The sequence below is a fragment of the Marmota monax genome, unplaced genomic scaffold (assembly GCF_021218885.2).
Source record: "Marmota monax isolate L192 unplaced genomic scaffold, Marmota_monax_Labrador192_F-V1.1 WCK01_AAM20220418_F8-fsc00059, whole genome shotgun sequence".
Taxonomy (NCBI): Eukaryota; Metazoa; Chordata; class Mammalia; order Rodentia; family Sciuridae; genus Marmota; species Marmota monax.
In genome coordinates, this window is record NW_026693595.1 from 8,841,391 (window position 1) to 8,860,902 (window position 19,512).

General features: G+C 40.3%; 1 protein-coding gene across 2 annotated transcripts in view; it reads left to right on the forward strand.

Annotated features, from left to right (window-relative positions):
* Nucleotides 1-19,512, forward strand: part of Kank1 (KN motif and ankyrin repeat domains 1) — a 208,429-nt gene that overhangs the window by 15,406 nt on the left and 173,511 nt on the right. For both annotated transcript variants that reach the window (XM_046459371.2, XM_046459366.2), the window contains exon 2: nucleotides 8,941-9,037. The gene's annotated coding sequence lies outside the window, so the exon portion shown is untranslated. The remainder of the gene's footprint in view (nucleotides 1-8,940; nucleotides 9,038-19,512) is intronic.

Consider the following 19,512-nt stretch of genomic DNA (forward strand, 5'->3'; position numbering starts at 1 on the left):
CCTCAAACATTTTTTGGAACAGGATTGGGTATAAACACACGTATGATGCTTGCCCCATGCAGTTGAAATTTTAAGGGTGCCATATGTACATGAAGTACACCAGAAAACACTCCTTTCTGTGCTTGCCGAGGCTTTTTATTGTTCTACTAGCAGGTGTGTATGCTGGCGGGGGTAACCCTTGGATTCTGCACTCAGGCCAGGGACCTGAGTAGGTTTAACTGGCAGTACACAGACACCAGACTGGGCAGTTCTTTCTGCACAATAGATCTGGAAGGGGCTTCCCATTAACTTTTCAATTTGGAGTTGGTATTTTCTGATAAGCTACTTTGGTGTCTAATCCAGGTCACTCTCCAAATGCTGATGTCCTGCCTGTGTGCTGCCCATGTGCTCCTGGCCCCCAGTCTCTGACCTGCCCTGGCTTTCACTTCGCTACACTCTCTTGGTGCTGAAAGCTATGGGAGTTAAGCCAGAACTGGCCAAATGCTAAACACCTGCACTGCTCTGCTGCAGCTTCCCGACAACTAATGCCTTCCACTTTGAATTCTGACGTATTGTCATGCCTTTTGTTTTTATTGATGAATAATATAAGACATGATCATATTAAAAATCTGCATCTCCTATTTCTCCTCCTTGCTCTCTGGCCACTCCCCCTCAGCTCCCTTTGTGGGTTCCTCATCCTTGCTTTGGGGAGGACTTGAGGGCTTATCCCTGATCTTCTCTTTTCTGTAGACCCTCCTTTGTGGTCTCATCCTGTCTCATGGCTTTTGGTACCATTGGTAAATCAGTCATCCTCACTTTTATTTCTCCTGCTCCGACTTCTCTCCCAGTTCATTTCCATTCATCCCCTTTCCTCCTTACCTGGATGCCTGGTGACCACCTCACCCTCAACATGGCCAAAACAGAATTCCTGATTCTTCCCCCAACTCATTTTTTCCCACAGTCTTCTCTGGTGATAGATGGCAAAACCTAGAACCTCTGAAATCATCTTGATTCCCCCTTTTCACACATCTCACATCAAAGCTCGTAGCAAATCCCGTTGTTCCACCTTCAGAATATGTGGAGAATCTGCCGACTCCTCCTCCTCCTCCCCCCCTCCCCCTCTTCCTCCCCCTCCCCCTCCCCCTCCTCCTCCCCCTCCCCCTCCTCCTCCCCCTCCTCCTCCCTCTCCCCCCATTCACTGTTCCATGTTCTGTCACCTGTGTAATCCTAGTAGCCTCATCACTGGTTTCCCTGTAGTCCATTCCTAGCAGCTCTGCTTTAAAAACAAAAGTCAAATTGTACTTCTCTGCTCAAACCCTGTATTAACCCCTATTTCCATAGGAGGGAAAGTTTCCACAGTGACAGCCAAGACTCTCCTGACCTGGTGCCTGTGGTTCTGCAGCCCGCTCTTCTGTCTCCTCCCCGCTTGCCCTTGCTCAGTCATGCCTGTGTGTCATGCCACAGGAGCCTCTGGGCCAGCTCCTTCCTCCTCCTGAAGTGCTTTCCTTGGCTCCATGAGGTCCTTGCTCAGTGTCACCATCTCAGTACCTTGAGGACGTGAAGTTATAGTCGGCCTTCTCCTGGCACTCCTGGTCCCTCTTTACCAACTCAGCCTTTCCTTTTTTCCCATCTCAACTCAACCAGTAACACACTGTAATTTACTTGTTTTATTTGTTGTGTTTACCCCAGTAGAACTGGGTCTCTGTAGATGTTGACTGATGTACATTAAGCTGTTAGAGCGGAGGCTAGAATCATAGAAGGGACTTAAGTACCTATTTGTCTGATGAACTGCTGACAATCTACTCTGCTGTTAGGAATCCCTCATAGGAAGAAGTGTACGTTTCAGTTTGTTTTTCTGGGGAAGGGGCATTCCCCACCCCCCCCCCCACCCCCCCAAACACTGTTATGTACTCATTGTATTTCCTTCTGTTTTGGCTTCCAGGATGTCAGGGACTAAGTTTTAAGCTCACTCGCGATACTCCATGTTGGTAGAATAATACACTCTTCCCTCCTTCTTTCCCACCCTTTTCTTGATTAAAAGATGTTCTATCATTCTGTTTATTTTTTGACAGTAACTCAGCCTTTTGTTTTTAGATCCTTCAGGTATCTTTAGGGAGGGTATGATTTGTAAGATTTTCAATCTAGGTTACAGAGGAGCCGAAATCACTTATTACTGAGATTTGTTTGTCTTTCAGCTAGCTGACATTCTTGGTGCTTTGGCCTGGTCAGCACAGTTGTTCAAGGTCATATGCCGCTTACCAGTTTGATCAGTGTTCTGAAACGGCAGTTTGGAATATGCTATCTCTCCAGAGGCTTCTGTTTGAATTAATAGTAAAAGGCGAAAGATTTATACGATCTGAAGAGAAACCAGAGTATTGAATTAATAGTGATATAAGCATTAACATACTTGTAAACCACTGTTGTTCACTTCTTTGGTTAGTCAATCCCCAACTCTTGCTTCTTAAACCCAAGGCTCTTGATTTCTGACAGAGTATCCTTTGAAGTGTTTCTTGTCTCTCTTCCATAGAAGGAATTGTTGGCTAAAACTTGAAAGGATTACATATCTCTATGGGGTGTTTGGTCTGGACACATTATCCCAGTGTGCGATTGGTGGGTAGTTTCAGGAGGTACCCAAAGCCACAGAGCAACTGTCCTCCTGGAGCTTCAATTTTGCCTGAAATCTTCAGAGAAATCTATGAATGTGAACAATCTTTGCAAATTCGGATACATAGATGCTTACAAAAGAAGCAGAATTTTGTATTTCTGAGTTGGACAAATTTGAGTTAATAACGCTAATGAGCTGCACTTGTATTTAAGCTGATGAGCTCATTTAGCACTGTGATAGGGCAGCCAGCCACAGAGGGTTGTGCCAGGGTCCATGCTACCCTGGCGGCTGCTTGTCCCTTACAACTAGAACTGGAGGAGGGGAGGGGTTTCCTGTAATTCCCAAAACTGTTTTTTTTCCCCAAAACTGATTTTTTAGCACATCAAATATGTCACCCAAAGGATCATTGTTCAAGTTGAAAACTTTTAATTACATTCTGCATGCAAACCCACATGCGTTCCTAACTCCACTTATCAGGAGAATGAGGTTCTAAAAACACAAAGTACTGGGGATTCTGATTTTATTGTGTGATCTTACTCATTTTAGAATGAGAAAAATTAGTGTTAATGAAAAAAACCTGAAAAGTCCTAAATTTTTCAAGGAAGGTAGCCATCCTGGCATTGTTTCTGAGGCATTTATACCAGGGAATGAAACACAGGATGATGACTGTGCTCTGGCCCCACAGGTAGGAAGGAGTTAATAGGCAGGAGCACAGTCAATAGCAGGAGACCCAAGAACCATCAACTTTTCTTAGGTATTATTTGAAATATGGTTTTTATTTTGGGGGCAGTGCATGTAAGCCTATGGTTGGTTCTCATGTGGAAACACCCTTGCACATCAGCTCTATGAAAGATTTTAAGTGTTTTACATATGTATGTTTGTATACTTCAAAAAGTCAAATTCTGGCCTGGCATGGTGGTACACAACTGTAATCTCTGCGGCTTGGGAGGCTGATGTAGGAGGATCACAAGTTCAATGCCAGCTTCAGCAATTTAGCAAGATCCTGTTTCAAAATTTACAAAATTTAAAGGACTGGCTTAGTGATTAAGTACCCCTAGATTCACTCCAGATACATCCCCGCCCCCCCCCCCCAAAAAAAAAAAAAATCCTGTAAAACTGGTAAGTAGGGGCTGGGATGTGGCTCAAGCTATAGCGCGCTTGCCTGGCATGCGTGCGGCCCGGGTTCGATCCTCAGCACCACATACAAACAAAGATGTTGTGTCTGCCGAAAACTAATAAATAAGTATTAAAAAAAAAAAAAACTGGTAAGTAAAAACAGTAGCTCCTAACTCAACCTTTCTTACCCCTGACTCCTTTCCCTCAGAGGTAACTACTTGGATACTGAGATCTCTTGTCTGTCTTCTGATATCATTGAACTGCAAGAAAATGCTGATTTTTTTTTTTTTCCTTTTCCTTAAACTGGCTTAAACCCTATGAAAAAGGCACGGCTTGTTGTTGTTGTTTTTGTACTAGAGATTGACCCCAAGGACACTTAACACTGAGCCATATCCTAAGTCCTTTTTATTTTTTTTATTTTGAGACAGGGTCTTAGTTGCTGAGACTGGCCTTGATGTGATCCCTTACAGGTGCGTGCCACTGCACCTGGCTGAAACTTACAGTTCTTGAGGAAAATATCCTGTGCTGTTATTTCTTGATTTTTTTCCCCCCTAAATCTAACTTTGCATACTATTTATTAACTTTATGCAACAAAAGATGAAGATAAAATTCATGACTTTGCCAACACTTCTAACAGTTTTTAATTTGATCAACGGTGTTTAAATTGTGATAATTCACAGCTGAGACATGTAATGTCAATGACATTTCCTTCCTCAGGGTTTTCTCATCCAGAGTTCACAGCTGTTGGGGTTGCTTGTTAGCTTAATGTGTTGCTCACTGACCCCAACCCGAACCCTGCCCTTGCTCTCCTCTTGACTCCTCTGGAGAGATGAGGATCAGTGCTGAGGTGCCCCTGTTCTTAGACCCCTCCTCTTCTCTCTCCAGATCTTGTAGCATCCTTTCCTGTGGTCTCTCCCTATCAGTGGTCTTGGTGGAGGACACTAGCCAATATCCTCTGAGAAAGCTTTCCAGGGAGGTATGCTTTTGAGATTTGGCTTATCCAAAATGTCTCCCCTCTCCCCCTTTCATCCTTACTCTTGTTAATTAAGGCTTAAGTATATAGTTCTCATTTAGAAATCATTTTCCCTCAAAATCTTGAAGAGGTTGCTCCCTAAATGTGTAGGTTTTTATGGGAACCATTTTCTCTATGAAAGTTCTTAGTATCTTTGTATCAAGAATTGTCATTGGTCTTTTTTTTCTCATTTTTCTAGGCACACAGCAACCATCTCAATCTACAAAAGTAGGTTTTTCAGTTTATGGAAGATTTCTTGAATTATCTTTGACATCCTTCCCTTTTTCTCTTGGTCAAATTCTCATTCTCAAATTTTGTCCTTCAGGAGTGATCCCCTGATTTCCTTACTTTTACTCTTTGTTTTCTGTGTCTTGACCTTTCTATTCCCTTTCTGGTGCATTTCCTCAGCTTTGCTTTACAACCATTTTTACTGAATTCAAAAGTGATTTTTGGGCTGGGGTTGTGGCTCAGTGGTAGAGTGCTTGCCTAGCATGTGTGAGGCCCTGGGTTTGATCCTCAGCACCACATAAAAATAAATAAAAATAAAAGTCTATCAACAATTAAAAATAATAATAATAATTGTCAAATGGCTAATGCATTCCTCACAGTTAAAAAGAGAGAATATTGAGAAGGCTTCCAGTTCCTACACCAGCCATCATAGCCTTCCTCAGGCATGAGAGGTAATAATCTGTGGGGGTGTGGTGATACCACTCTTTAAAAAGGGGGGATTGGGCTGAGGATGTGGCTCAAGCTGTAGCGCGCTCGCCTGGCATGCGTGCGGCCCGGGTTCGATCCTCAGCACCACATACAAACAAAGATGTTGTGTCTGCCGAAAACTAAAAATAAATATTAAAAATTCTCTCTTTCTCTCTAAAAAAAAAAATTAAAAAATTAAAAAAAAAACGGGGGGGGATTACCCTCTTTTGAAATTATGGATGAGAATGTACCTTACATACAGTTATGCACCGTGCTTTTTTCATATAACCATGTCTTAAGACTCCTTCCACACAGGTAAGATTTTCCCTGTAGATTTTAAACACAGATTTTCCCTGTTTTATTTTAAACACAGCAGCCTGGTATCTTTTTAATAGATATTCCATATTTGTTTAATCAGTTTCCTATTGATCTTACTAAATTCAACAGTGCCACAGGGATAGCTTGCACATATATTTTGTCCACATGCAATGGCATGTGGGATGAATGTGGAATCACCATGTGAAAGGATATGGCTATGTGTACTTGTAATAGATTTTGCTATGAATGTCTTCCATAGAAACTGTGCTCATATGTGCTCCTATCAGCAAGGTACAGAAATACCTGTTTGTATCTGTGCCAACACAGTGTGTTATGAAATTTTTAATCTGGCAATCTGTGAAGTGAAGAATGATATCTCAAGTGGTTTTAGTTTGAATGTCTTTGGGAGGTTGAGTATCTTTTCCTGACTCCTCCTGTGGAGGAGTCATTCATATTTACCTTTCTGTAAACTGTTCACATCCTGTGCTATTGGGTTGTTAGGTATTGAGTTGTATCACTTTGTATATAGAAAGGAAATTAGTCTGTTATCTATGATTAAAAGTTAGGGTTGTTCCCTGTTTGTTGCTGATCTTTTTTCATTTTGGTTCTGAGGCTTAAACCCAGGAGAGCTTTACCAAAGAACTACATCTCCCTGCCCCAGTTCCTTTTACTTTCTATTTTGAGACAGGATCTTGCTAAATTGCCCAGGCTGGCCTAGAATTTGAAATCCTCCTGTCTCAGCCTCCTAAGTTGCTGGGATTCTAGGTGTGCGCCACCATACTTGGCTTACTGTTCACCTTTTAACTGGAATTACACTGCATTTTTACATGCAGATGAATTTATTAGTTGTTTATTCTAAGATATTCGGATTAAGTGTTATGAAGAGAAAAGAGGCGTTCCCTCATTAACCATTTTGCTTTTCATTTGTCCAAGGTTCTTCTGATACTTCTATGATTTCAGTTCCATGTTCTGTTTTGTTTCTTGGTGGCTGGGGTTGAACCCAGGGCCTAGTGCACGCCGAGCATGCACGTTACTGCTAAGTTATATCCCCAGCCCTGCTTTCAGCTTTTCATATTTAAATTATTTATCCTTCTTGAATTTATTTTAGTAAGTATGGATCCCAGTTTACTTTTTGTTTTCAGAAGGCTGTTGGTTTTCCTAACTACATATTTAAGAAACCATTTTTCCTCTTTGACAGGAAGCGCTAAGTCCAGGTCCCATATGAATTTGTGCCCATGTCTTGACTTTTCTAGTATTTGTGCTTTAGTTGTTAACACTATTCCAGTTAAGAATACTTTTATATTGAGGAAATCAGGTTTATTTTAGATATTTTACCATTGTTGATAGCCATCAAGTCTACAGTGGCATTTAAAAATGAACCATGTGGGCTGGGGTTGTGGCTCAGTGGTAGAGTGCTCGCCTAGCACATGTGAGGCACAGGGTTCGATCCTCAGTACCACATACAAAATAAACAAATAAAATAAATGCATTTAAAAAAATAAAAATGAATCATGCAACTTTTAAAGAAAATGATCAGGATATTATGTAATTCAAAAGAAGTATAGAGACCTAGGCTGGTAAAAGTCAGTTTTAACTCAAGGTTTCTCTGTATTTGTGTGTTACTGGGGATTGAATCCTGGTCCTTGCACAAGCTAGGCAATCATTCTACCACTGAGCTGCTGCATCTCCAGCTTTTTATTTTGAGAAAGGGTCTCCCTAAATTTCCGAGACTGGCCTTGAACTAGTGCATTCCTCTGGGACCATAGGCATAGCCATTGCAGCCCGCCAAGTTTTGCGTTTCTTTCCTCTTCCCTCCCATGAGAGGGAAATAAGTTGTTACAGCAAAAGTAAGAAGTATTTATTCCCCTTTGGAATCAAGATTGGCTTATAATTCAGAACACTGAACCCTGGGGGAGGGAAAAAGATTTTTCTGTGAAAAGCCTTTATTTTCCTGAGTTGAAGAGACTATATGAAGCAGAGACCGTTTCAGTCTGAACCGTGGCAGCCTTTTGGTTTCTCCACAGTGTTTGAAATAGCCCATAAAATGGAAAGGACCAGCACCATTGGTACTATGTGCCTGTCGGTATCTGTGAGCTAGACACTGCTGCCTTATGTCGTGGCATCAGAAGAGGACTTGCTAAGATGCCCATCTCGTTACCAGACGGCATGCCTGTGAGGGAGGCGGTTCCAAAACTCTTCTCCAGGTGATAGTTCACAGACACAGAGCTATTCTGGAGTAGTTAACATGAGCCCCTGTGGTCAGCCTCACTTTGGACCACTTTACAGGGGAACTGGACTCTACTTAGGCATACACTGATAGGATGTATACAGTAGCTCAGCAGTATTCTTTTATTTTTAGCTTTTTAAAATTTTTGGTACCGGGGATTGAACTCCTCAGGGGCACTCAACCACTGAGCCACATCCCCAGCTTTATTTTGTATTTTATTTAGAGACAGCGTCTCACTGAGTTGCTTAGCATCTCACTGTTGCTGGGGCTGGCTTTGAACTTGGAATCCTCCTGCCTCAGCCTCCCCAGCCGCTGGGATTATAGGCATGCACCACTATGCCTAGCAGCTTTTATTTTAACTATTTTAAACATTTTTCAAGTATACAGTTTGGTGGTGTGACGTATATCCACATTGTTCTGCAACCATTACCACCTTGCATCACCAAACCTTTCTCCTCATCTTAAACAGAAACTCTGTACCCATTAAACACGTGTCACTCCCCCTTCTCGCCAGACCCTGGTAACCACCATTCTATGTCTATTTTAGTATGTTTAGGTATACAGTTGATGCTCAAAAACTTAACATTCCATATATGAAAATCTTACCAAGCAACTTTACGTGAGCGTCCTGTGGGCTGTTGAAGCCTTATCCTGAGACCAAAATAGCTTTCATTTGTTTTGATGCATCTTGAAAGTGGGTGAAACTGAGTTTATTATAGAGCAATGCACTTCCAGATTTCTGGAGTGTGGGTCAAAATCTTAAAGTAGCACCTCAGTCAACCTTGTTTTTCTTATCTCTTGGATAGAGAAATGTACTCGCTGTTGTGGTATAATCAACCTTGTGTGCACAGCTGCAGGAAGGAGCAGGAAGGTGGTAAGCTCAGAGGCTGGGTGACTTGTGGAAGATAATGGGGCATCTGGCACCATGCATGTCACTGCTGGTCAGAACAGTTTTGGAACTGGATTTTTTTTTTTTTTTTTTTTCAGCAATGGGGACTCTTTTGAAGAGGAAGGTCCTTTTGAATATTTGCATCTCTTTGAAGTCAGCACCATGGAGATAATTGTGACTTATTGCTAGTCAGAGGTAAAGCTCTCTCTGTGTGTAGGTGGGTGGGGGGTCTCTTACCCTAGAACAAAGGTTGTTGGGGAGAAAAAAGGAGATAATTATTTATTTTGCCAATAAAATTTGTTGAACTCCAAGGCGGGCAGTTTCGAGGAGTCACAGCTGGTTTAAGAATTTGTAGTTCATCACATTTATGTCATAGAAGTTAATCTTGGGTTAAGAGCATCAGTTTGGGTTCAATCTTTAGATCTGCTGATTTGTGACTTCAGGCATGTTTACCTTTTCTAAACCTCAGTTTTTTCATCTGAAGAATGGACATAAAGAATATTTGTCATAGGGCTCTTTCTAAGCAACAAATGAGATAATGCACAATGCATTTAAAGTATGTGATACAGCCTGAATATTTAACTAATGAAACCTCATCTGCCCTTGGACAAAGCATCTGAAGTAGAAAATTTATACATATTATGTATATGTGTATACATACACATGTATAAATAAATTTTCCTCCTGTTCCAGAGTACTATTAAGATCATCTAATTCTGAATATTCAACGTATTTGAATCCCAGTGTTTGAGTGTCTAAACTGTGCTTGTTAAAGATGACACTGCTTGGCTAGAAGCCAAGGATTGGAGAGCTGGCCAGTCAAAACTGTAGTGGACAGACTGAATGAGACTGATGGAAAGGTCAAGGGAGCTTTGAACACTTCCTACACATGTTTTTCTCTTAGAGAAATAGGTTGGAATTTGCTTCCAGTAGTAAATTCATTATCTAATTGTCTCCAAGCCATGCCTCCCCTTTCTTATGTTTATGGAAAGTAAAAGGAGATCTCAAGACAAGTCATTCTTTTAGGAGGATCTGGAGATTCACCAGCTGACACTCCCAGATTCCACAGATCAGGGTTGAGATAAGGAGAATAATACAAATCACCGGGGCCCAGTTTTCCACTTGCGTTTTTATCCACAGACACAAGCAGAGATTTGCAGCTTGGAGTAGGGAAAAAGGAGTAGGCAGAGGTAAGAGCCAATTCTGTTGTCTAATGCATCCAAATAATGCATCTGCTCTGTAGCTGCCTGTCTTGGTTCACTCCGAAAGGGCATTGAGTAATAGTAGGAGTGAGAAGAATGAGCCTTTAGACCAACCCAACTTGTGGAAATGCAGAAAATGTAATGCAGAAATGTACGGTCTTCCAGTTTATGCATCCAAAACAATGGATTTGTTGGAAGAACTTTTTTGAAAGACAGATTGTGCTCAGTGGGTACATGTGCCTGGGTCTCAAAAATCTGTGCCTTAATCACATTCTGCTGGGGAGGCTGTGGATTTCACTATCCAGAAAAGGATGTGTGAGATGTGGTGTCTTCTCAGGTACTAGGAGATTTTTTGCAGGGAAAAAGCAGGAGAAGCTGCTCCTAAGCAGAAAAGGCTGTGTGGGCAATAATGACATGCCAGGAGCATGCTAAAGAGTGGTTTAATTATCCCCCACTTGGTTTTATCTTAATCATTCCTAGGATGATTTCCCCCTCTTATTTGCACAGTGGCTTGCTGGCTGACATTTACTCTTGACTGTTGATCCTTGGAATGTCCTTTATAGTCAAGGTACAGATGCAAACAGACAGAAAGGTTCAAATGCTTCCAGTGCTTTCTTCCCCTGACACATTTCTCCCAGAAGCTTTGTATACAAAACTAAAAAAAAAAAAAAAAAAAAAAAAAATTAGAAAAAGAAAGATCATCATTCTTATGTAGAACATCCTATGAGTGTCTATAAAATTTTGCTTTGCCTTGCCTGTGGAGAACAATTGTCCTGAGTCGTACATTTTAATTCCATGGGTAGAGAAGCCTAGAGGCTGGAGAGAGGGGTGGCTGAGGTAGGAAGCCAGGCCAGAGAATTGAAAAGGATGTCTTTCTTTGAGGTTGCCCTGTCACTCCTCCTGCCTGCTCTGTGACCATGGGGCCCACTGCTTCACTTCCTGTCCAAGTTGGCACAGACAGTGACACAGTGACTCTGCCCAGTATTCTCTAACTGCACTTGGCAAGCGTCCCGTAATAGAGTCACCCAGAGAAACAACTTGGCCTCCTTTTCTTCCTGCTGCTTTGGGTATGTGTCCCTTGCATTTTGGAAGGGCCCCATTGAGTCCCCAGACCTCACCTTTGATATACTTAGCACTGCCTTCCTGAGTATCCTGTTTGCCTGTTTCTTTTATGCTTAGGCTTTGAGTCTTCCCTAGAGGAAGCGTATCACGTTTTTTTCCTGGGGAGAGAAGAAAGGATATATTCCTATCTATTAATTTTCTCCTCTATACTAGTCAGGAAAATAACTCACATTCTTGAGGGTCCACTATTTACTAAGAGCTTTGAGTTTTTCATTCGTGACCATCCTCCCTGAGTGAGATTTGGAGGGGTCATTGTACTTGGGTCACATAGCTAGGATGTAATAACATTCCAAGGAAAATCACTTTACCCATTAAGTGACACAGACTTTATAGTAAAACTGCTAAGAGAATGAGTTGTTAGGTAATCAATTTGGGGTCTTCACTTTTATAGTGCATAGGAAGTAGCATGTTGCCCGTGGAATCATGGTATTCTGTTCTTGACAAATATTTCCTTTGAGTCCTCACAGCCTTTAATGTCCAAGTTTCTAGTAACAGATCTGTTCTAGGCAATTTAGACTTTCTACCATGTTCCCTCCAAATTCTTCAGACTCCACCTACTACCCAATTCCAAAGCCACTTCCACAGTTCTTTAGTGTTTCTTACAGCATCACCCATATCCACATACCAAAGTCTGCTGCAGCTTCCTATCCCTGCTGTAAGAGAACCCCAAAATTCAATGCTAGAGATAAATTTATGATATTGCAATTGTGCAGGTCAGAAGTTCAACATAGGTCTCACTGAATAAAATTAAGGGGCTGGCAGGGCTGGTTCCTTCTGAAGTTCTAGAAGAAAATCTTTCCTTTTCCCAGCTTCTAGAGGCCGCCTGCATTCCTTGTCCTGTGATGCCTCCATTTTCGAAGCCACCAGTGATAACTAGAATCTCTTTACACATAAAATTTCTTCTGCTGTCCCATCTCCCTCCCTCCCCTCCCTGCTTTGAATGATTCATGGTGACATTGGGCCCATGTGGATGATCTAGAAAAAAAATCATCCCATCTCAAACTCCTTAATCTTAATTCCATCTCCAGAGTCACTTTTGTCCTGTACATGACATGTTCACAGGTTTGGGAATCAGTTGGGCATCTTCAGGTGGTGGTTTTCTGCCTACCCACAAGGTAACATGTAAAATACATAACACAGTTAACTCTCTGGTCTTATTTTGCCAATGGCACCCAGATAGGTGGAACCTGAAGTTTCTAATATAGGCGTTTTATTCAGGGTACAGCTGTTCCATCTGTCTGGCAGCATGCACCTTGCAGGACAGGTGTGAGATTAGCAAGAGCTGGTGGAAGAGTTGAAATGCCCTCCTTCCCTCCTTTAGTGAAAAGAAATGAGAAAGAGATGCTGGAAGCCTACTTGAACTATGACAATCCTCCTCACTGTGAATTCCAGAACTAAAACTAAAACATCAACAAACATCCTTTCTTAACTGAAATACTAGTGCTAATATAAGGTTGAATTACCTCCTAAAGAGGTCCTTCCCCTTTGAAGACAAAACTAAGCTGCATTGCCATTTGATTCTCTATTCTTTTTTTTTTTAATATTTATTTTTTAGTTGTAGTTAGACACAATACCTTTATTTGTTTTTATGTGGTGCTGAGGATCCAACCCAGTGCCTCATGCGTGCAAGGCGAGTGCTCTACCGCAAAGCCACAACCGCAGCTCATGATTCTCTCTTCTTTTGTGGAAAAATTGGACCCCTCTCTGGCATTTGGTATGCAACTGAGCAGGGTCTCCGTGGGTGGACAACCTCCCTTCCCAGAACACCTGGAATTTGATACTAGTTCCTATCTGAGAGCTGGTTAGCCTGTTGGGCCCTCACAAGTTAAATCTTGTCTCAGGAAATGATTTGCAAGAAGATCAAAGCACAGATAGGGTAAATTAATTTTCCACAAACCACAGGTTTGAGAGAATATAAACATTATCTCTTACATTTGCCAATATCCTCAATAAAGGAGTAATTTTTGAGGCTTTTTTTTTTTAAAAGATTATAATTCTTTGTTTGATCGTGTCTTAATATGTTGAAAAAGAACTCTGAAACTTGTACTGAACTAAAGTAAAACAAGGTCCTGAAATAATGCTAGATTATTTCAGCACCTGTCTCATTTAGAGAAGTGGTACTCAGCAGCATGAGAGGGGGAGTATCCCCCCCCACTGGACGTTTAGCAGGTCTGGAGGTATTTTTGATGATCATCATGAATCAGGAGGTGCTACTGCCTTTGGAAACTAGAGGCTTTAGATGCTGCTGCAGGTCCTACAACACCCAGGATTCCCCCACAATAGAATTAAAGACGAAATGTCACTGGGCTGAGATTGAGGGACCTTGAGTAGAGGAGATGGCTTTGTTTTTCATTATTTGAATGTCTCTTAATACTACTCCTGGATTAAATTTTTCTGAGGATGCAGGTGTATTTCTTTATTTTCTCACTCATCCCAGCAATATGTCTAAAGTGGGCTCAAAAGTCTGTCTGGTTGCTTATCCTCACCCTTGTTAAGATGTTGTCTTTTTTTTTAAATCCCCTTTCCTTGTAGCAGAGGTACTGAGGGGGCAGCATTGACAAACAAAGGGCATAATCAGCCTGGTAGGGACAATGGAAAGCATACAGGCTTTGGACTTCTCTCAGCCTGTGCTTGCTTATCTGTAAAATAGAGGTCATAATAGCACCCATCTTGGGATGCTTATGAGTATTGAAGAAAGATGGAATTGCCAAGTAATAAGGGCTCAATAAATGTTGTCTTTTCCCAGGCAGCTGAACAGGACACTGTATACAAGGACCTAGGACCCTGCTTTTTATTAAAAAAAAAAAAAAAAAAAAAAAAAAGGCAACCTTATGCATTCTGGGGTTGTTTTCAGCTCTCCAGGAAGGAGAAAGGAATTTATAACATTTCAGTAAAGGTTACTCCATGACTGACAAAGCAATCTCAAATAGCTAAGAGGCATGTTAGACCTCAGGCTAGAGCTATTTTTAAACCAAAGTTGACAGCAGCTAGTTCAAGTTGGAACATTCCTGACTTAATTATAGATACCTGCAAAAATTCCCTCAAACAGGTGGGTTTCAGCACTTTGGTATTGTTTGACAAAAACCTTTTTTTGTTGTTGTTTATTTGAATGTTGGCTTAGACATGAGAATAGGAGTCAGATTTGGGTTTGAATTTTGTCTCATGGGATCTGATCCTCAGTCTTTCCATGTGTAAAATGGAAACAATACTCCCTCAAAGCATGGTTAAAAGAATCAAATTAAGACATATGGATAGGCTGAGGGTGTGTAGCTCGAAGGTAGAGCACTTGCTGGGTGTGCAGGAGGCACTAAAGGACCTGGGTTCCGCCCCCCAGCACCCCCAAAATGCAAAAATGAAGGAAAAAAAATTGTAAGACATCTGGCATAGGACAGTGAGTACCTGATAAATGTTCCCTGATAATTACACTGGTTGAAATTTTTCCAGTTTTTAGATGTCATGGACATTTTTTCAAGATTGCTCAGGGTATTCTGTGGTTCTATACAAATTTAGGGCTTCCCCCCCCCCCCCCCCCCCCCCGCCCCCCTACTTGTTTGAAAAGCATTATTTGCCTTTTGGTTGGGATTGCATTGAATCTATATATAGCTTTGGGTACTATGGATGTTGTAATGACATTCTAATGCCTGAATCTGGGGTCCTTCATTTATTTGTATCTTTTTCAGTTTTTATAAATTACAGTTTTGGTTCTACAATTCTTCTGCCTTGGTCAAATTTATTTTGATGTTGTTGTAATAAGTGAGATTATTTTCTTTGGGATAGTTCATTGTTAGTGTGTAGAAATGCAATAATTTGTGTGTGTTGCTTTTATATTCTGTAACTACTGTAAATTCATTTCTTAGTTCTAATAGTTTTTGGAGTCATTAGGGTTTTTTATAGGTAAGACTGTCATCTGCAAACAGACGATGTAACTTCTAATTTTGTGTCTTGTCCAATTATTCTGGCTAAGACTTTCTTAATTATATTGAACAGAACTAATAAAGGAGGATCTCCTTGTCCAGTTCCTGATTTTAGAGGAAAAACTTTGACTTTCTACCACTGAGTGTATTAACTGTGAGCTAGTTGTATATAGACTTTATTACTTTGAACTACATCCTTCTGTGCTTAATTTATTGAGAGTTTTTAATCATAAAAGGATATTGTGCTGGGTGCACGCCTGCAATCCCAGCCACTCAGGAGGAAACTGAGACAGGAGGATCACGAGTTCAAAGCTAGCCTCTGCGATGGCAAGGTGCTAAACCACACAGTGAGACCTTTCTCTAAATAAAATACAAAAATGTGCTGGGGATGTGACTCAGTGGTTGGGTGCCCCTGAATTTAATCCCAGGTTACCCTCCCCCCGCCCCCCAAAAAAAGGATGTTGTGTTTTTTTTTTAAATCCTTTTTTTTCATCTACCAAAATGACCATAAGATTTTTATCCTTTTTTCTGTTATTCACATATACATGTTGAACCATTTTTGCATCCTAGGGATCCTGTTTGATCTTGTTAATATGCTGTTCAATTTGGTTTGTTAGGATTTTTGCATCAATGTTCATCAGAATTGTTGGCTTGTAATCTTTGTTCTTGTGGTATCCTTTTGTGGCTTTGGTGTCAGGGTAGGCAATGCTGGTCTTCTACAGTGAATTTGGAAGTGTTCTTTACATTTTTTGGGGGGTGGGGTGGGGAAAGACCTTGAGAAGCATTGGCTTAATTCTTTTGATGTTTGGTAGAACTGTGCAATCCTTCAGTGTTGGGCGTTTTGATGAGAAGACTTTATTACATATTTCTTTTTTTTTTTTTCGTACTGGGATTGAACCCAGCAGTGCTAAACCACAGAACCACGTCCCCAGCCCTTTTAATTTTTAATTTTGACAGGTCTTGTTAAGTTGCTGAGGCTGGTTTTGAACTTTCGATCCTCCTGCCTCGGCCTCCCGAGCTGCTGGCATTACAGGCATGCACCACTACACCTTGATGCATCCTTTTAATCATTATTTGTTCAGATTTTCTATTCATGATTTAGTTTTCTTAGGTTGTATGTTTCTAGGGATTTATCTTTTTTTAGGCTGTTCAATTTGTTGGCATACAAAAATGGGCTGGGGTTGTGGCTCAGTGGTCAAATGCCCCTGAGTTCAATCCCTGATACCCACCTCCAAAAAAGGATGTTGTGCTTCTTAGTAATTTCTTAAAATCCTTTGTATTTTTGTGGTATCACTTGTAATGGCTCCTACTCTATTTTATTTATTTGAATTTTCTTAGTTTATCTAGTTAAAGGTTTGTCAATTTTGTCTTTTTGAAAAGTTTCATAGACTTATGTTTTTCTAGTCTCTATTTCATTTCTACTGATTTTTATAATGTCCTTTCTTCTTTTAAGTTAGGGCTGTTTTTTCTTCTTCCAGTTACTTGCAATATGAACTTAAGATGTTTATTTCTGGTCTTCTTTTTTAATGTAGGAGTTTGCCATTGTAAACTTGTGTCATAGAACTGCTTTTCCTATATCACATAAATTTAGTATGTTGAGTAAAATAAAGCTGGGAGCATCATGCTACCTGATTTCAAAGTATACTATAAAACTGTGGTAATCAAAACAGCATGGCACTGGCATAAAAACAAATATACAGATCAAAGGAACAGAATTGAGATCCCAGAAATATATCTGCTTATTTGTAATCAATTGATCTTTGATAGAGGTGCCAAGTACAGAGAATGGGGAAGGGACAGTGTCTTTAATGGATGGCATCGGGGAAACTGTCTATAGGCAGAATGAAAGAAATCAGATATGACCATATGCAAAACTCAAAATTTCAAAAATTTAAAAGGAAAACCTAAAACACTCTCAAGTTTTTTTTTTTGTTTTTTTTTTTTTTTGGGGGGGGGGGGTACTGGGGATTGAACCAAGGGATGCTCTTTCACTGATCCACATCCCCCAAGCCGTTTTGATTTTTTTATATTGAGACAGGGTCTCACTAAAGTTGCTTAGGGCTTCACTAAGTTGCCCAGGCTGACCTTGAACTTGTGATCCTCCTGCCTCAGCCTCCCAAATCGATGGGATTACAGGCATAAACCACCAAGCCTGGCTTTTAAAAAAACTTTTTGAAGAGTAAAGAATTTCTTGACATTTACCTGGGCAGTTATTATTATTATTATTATTATTATTATTATTATTAGATGGGACCTCAAAAAAAGTGCAGGCGATAAAAGCAAACATAGACAAATCGGATTGCAATGAAACTAAAAAACTCTGCACAGCAAAGGAAACAGCAGTAAAGAGCTTACAGAATGGGAGGAAGTGTTTGCAAATCATACATCAGATAAGTGGCTAATATCCCAATTATATAAGCAACTCAAACACTTCCATGGCAAAGAAACAACCGATTAAAAAATGGGCAAATGACCTGAATAGACGTTTCTTAACACATACAAATGGTCGGCAAGTATATGAAAATAATGCTCCACATTGTTGAGCATCAGGAATTGCAAATCAAACCTATAGTGAGATAACACACCATGCTCAACAGGATGGCCACTGTCAAAAGCCAGAAAACAGCCTGTTGGCAAGGATGTGGAGAAATTGGAATTCTTGTACTCTGTTGGTGGGAATGTAAATGAGTATAGCCATATGGAAAACAGTGTGGAAATTCCTCAACAAAACAAAACCACTGTCTCATGAGCCAGCCATCCCGTTACTGGGTACATATCCAAAGAAAACTGTCAGTAAGTCAGAGATCTCTGTATTCCCATATTCACTATAGCATTATTCATAATAGCCAAGGTATGGAATCTAAATACAATGAATGGTGTCTAAATTCAGCCTAAGAAGGAAATTTTATCATTTTAAAAAATATGAGTGAACCTGAAGAACATTATGCTGAATGAAATAAGCCAGGCATAGAAATAGACAAATACCACATTTTCCCACTTATATGGAAATCTAAAAAAGTCAAACTAAGAAGCAGAGACAGAATGTTATGCTAGGGGTTCAGGGTGGAGGGATTTGGGAAATGTTGGTCAAAGGATGCTAAGTTGTTAGAAGGAATAGATATTAATGTGTACTTACAGAATTAAGACATTCACCACAAAAAGGATAGTATGTGGAGTAATAGATGTGTTAACTAACTTGACTTGTCATTTTGCAAATGTATGCCTATCAAAACATTTTGTTGTACTGTAAATATATTGATTTTTATTTGCTAACTATCTTTATAAACTGGTAAGTAGCTATTCTGTTGGGTGTTAAAAAAAAAAAAAAAAAGCGTCATATTCTGAAGTGCCATTAGAGGTAATAAGAAGTTTTCATCCATCATAACAGTTTTTCTGTACAACTCTATGTATGTTGAGAAAATTGATGTTTGGAAAACTTCCAGTACTGCCTTTTGCTTGCTATTTCATTGAGAGTAAACAAACCTATAAGATTTGTTCTCATTCCACCAAAAAGAATGACTGTTCCATTTCCCGCTATTTCCTGCCACCAGAAAACTAGCAAGGGACAGTTTATGAAAATTTTCATAGGAAAAAAACACCATGAATCCTACTGATTTAAAAAGAGTTGATTGTACTGCTGGGCTTGGTGACACATCTGTAATCCCAGTGGTCCAGGTGGCTGAGGCAGGAGGATCTCGAGTTCAAAGCTAGCCTCAGCAACTTAGTGAGGCCCTAGACAACTTAGCAAGACCACGTCTCTAAATAAAAATATAGAAAAAAAGCTGAGGACATGGCTCATTGGTTAGGTGCCCCTTGGGTTCAATCCCTGGGAATCCCCCCCCCCCCCCCCACACACACACACAAAGGTAGGTTGATACAAGATGGCAAGATGTGACATTTCCTGAGTTAATTTCTATTCTTGTCAATTTGCCCCTTACCATTTTCAAAATCTTGAGTCCAAATCCTGGGCTTTTCTCCACACTATCTCTATTTAATTCTGATAATTTCTCAATTTTATTTTCACTAGCTACCAATTTTCTCAGGCTTCATTTATTTGCATTTGTACACACATTGCTTAATAAATTCAGATTGAATGTTGCTCGCCCAAAATGCTGAGACCAGGACTGGGGTTGTAGCTCAGAGGTAGAGTGCTCACCTAACGCGTTCTAGGCCCTGGGTTAGATCCTCAGCATCACATAAAAAATAAATAAAGGTATTATGTCCAAATACAACTAAAAAATGAATATTAAAAAAAATGCTAGAGACCAGAAGTATTTTGGATTTTGGATTTGTTCGGTCTTGAAATATTTACAAATACCTAATGTGAGATATCTTGGGGATGGCGTCCAAGTCCAAACAGATTTCATTATGTGGTACATAATACAACTTAACTGTGTAGCCAGAGGGTTATTTTATATGGTATTTTTAGTGT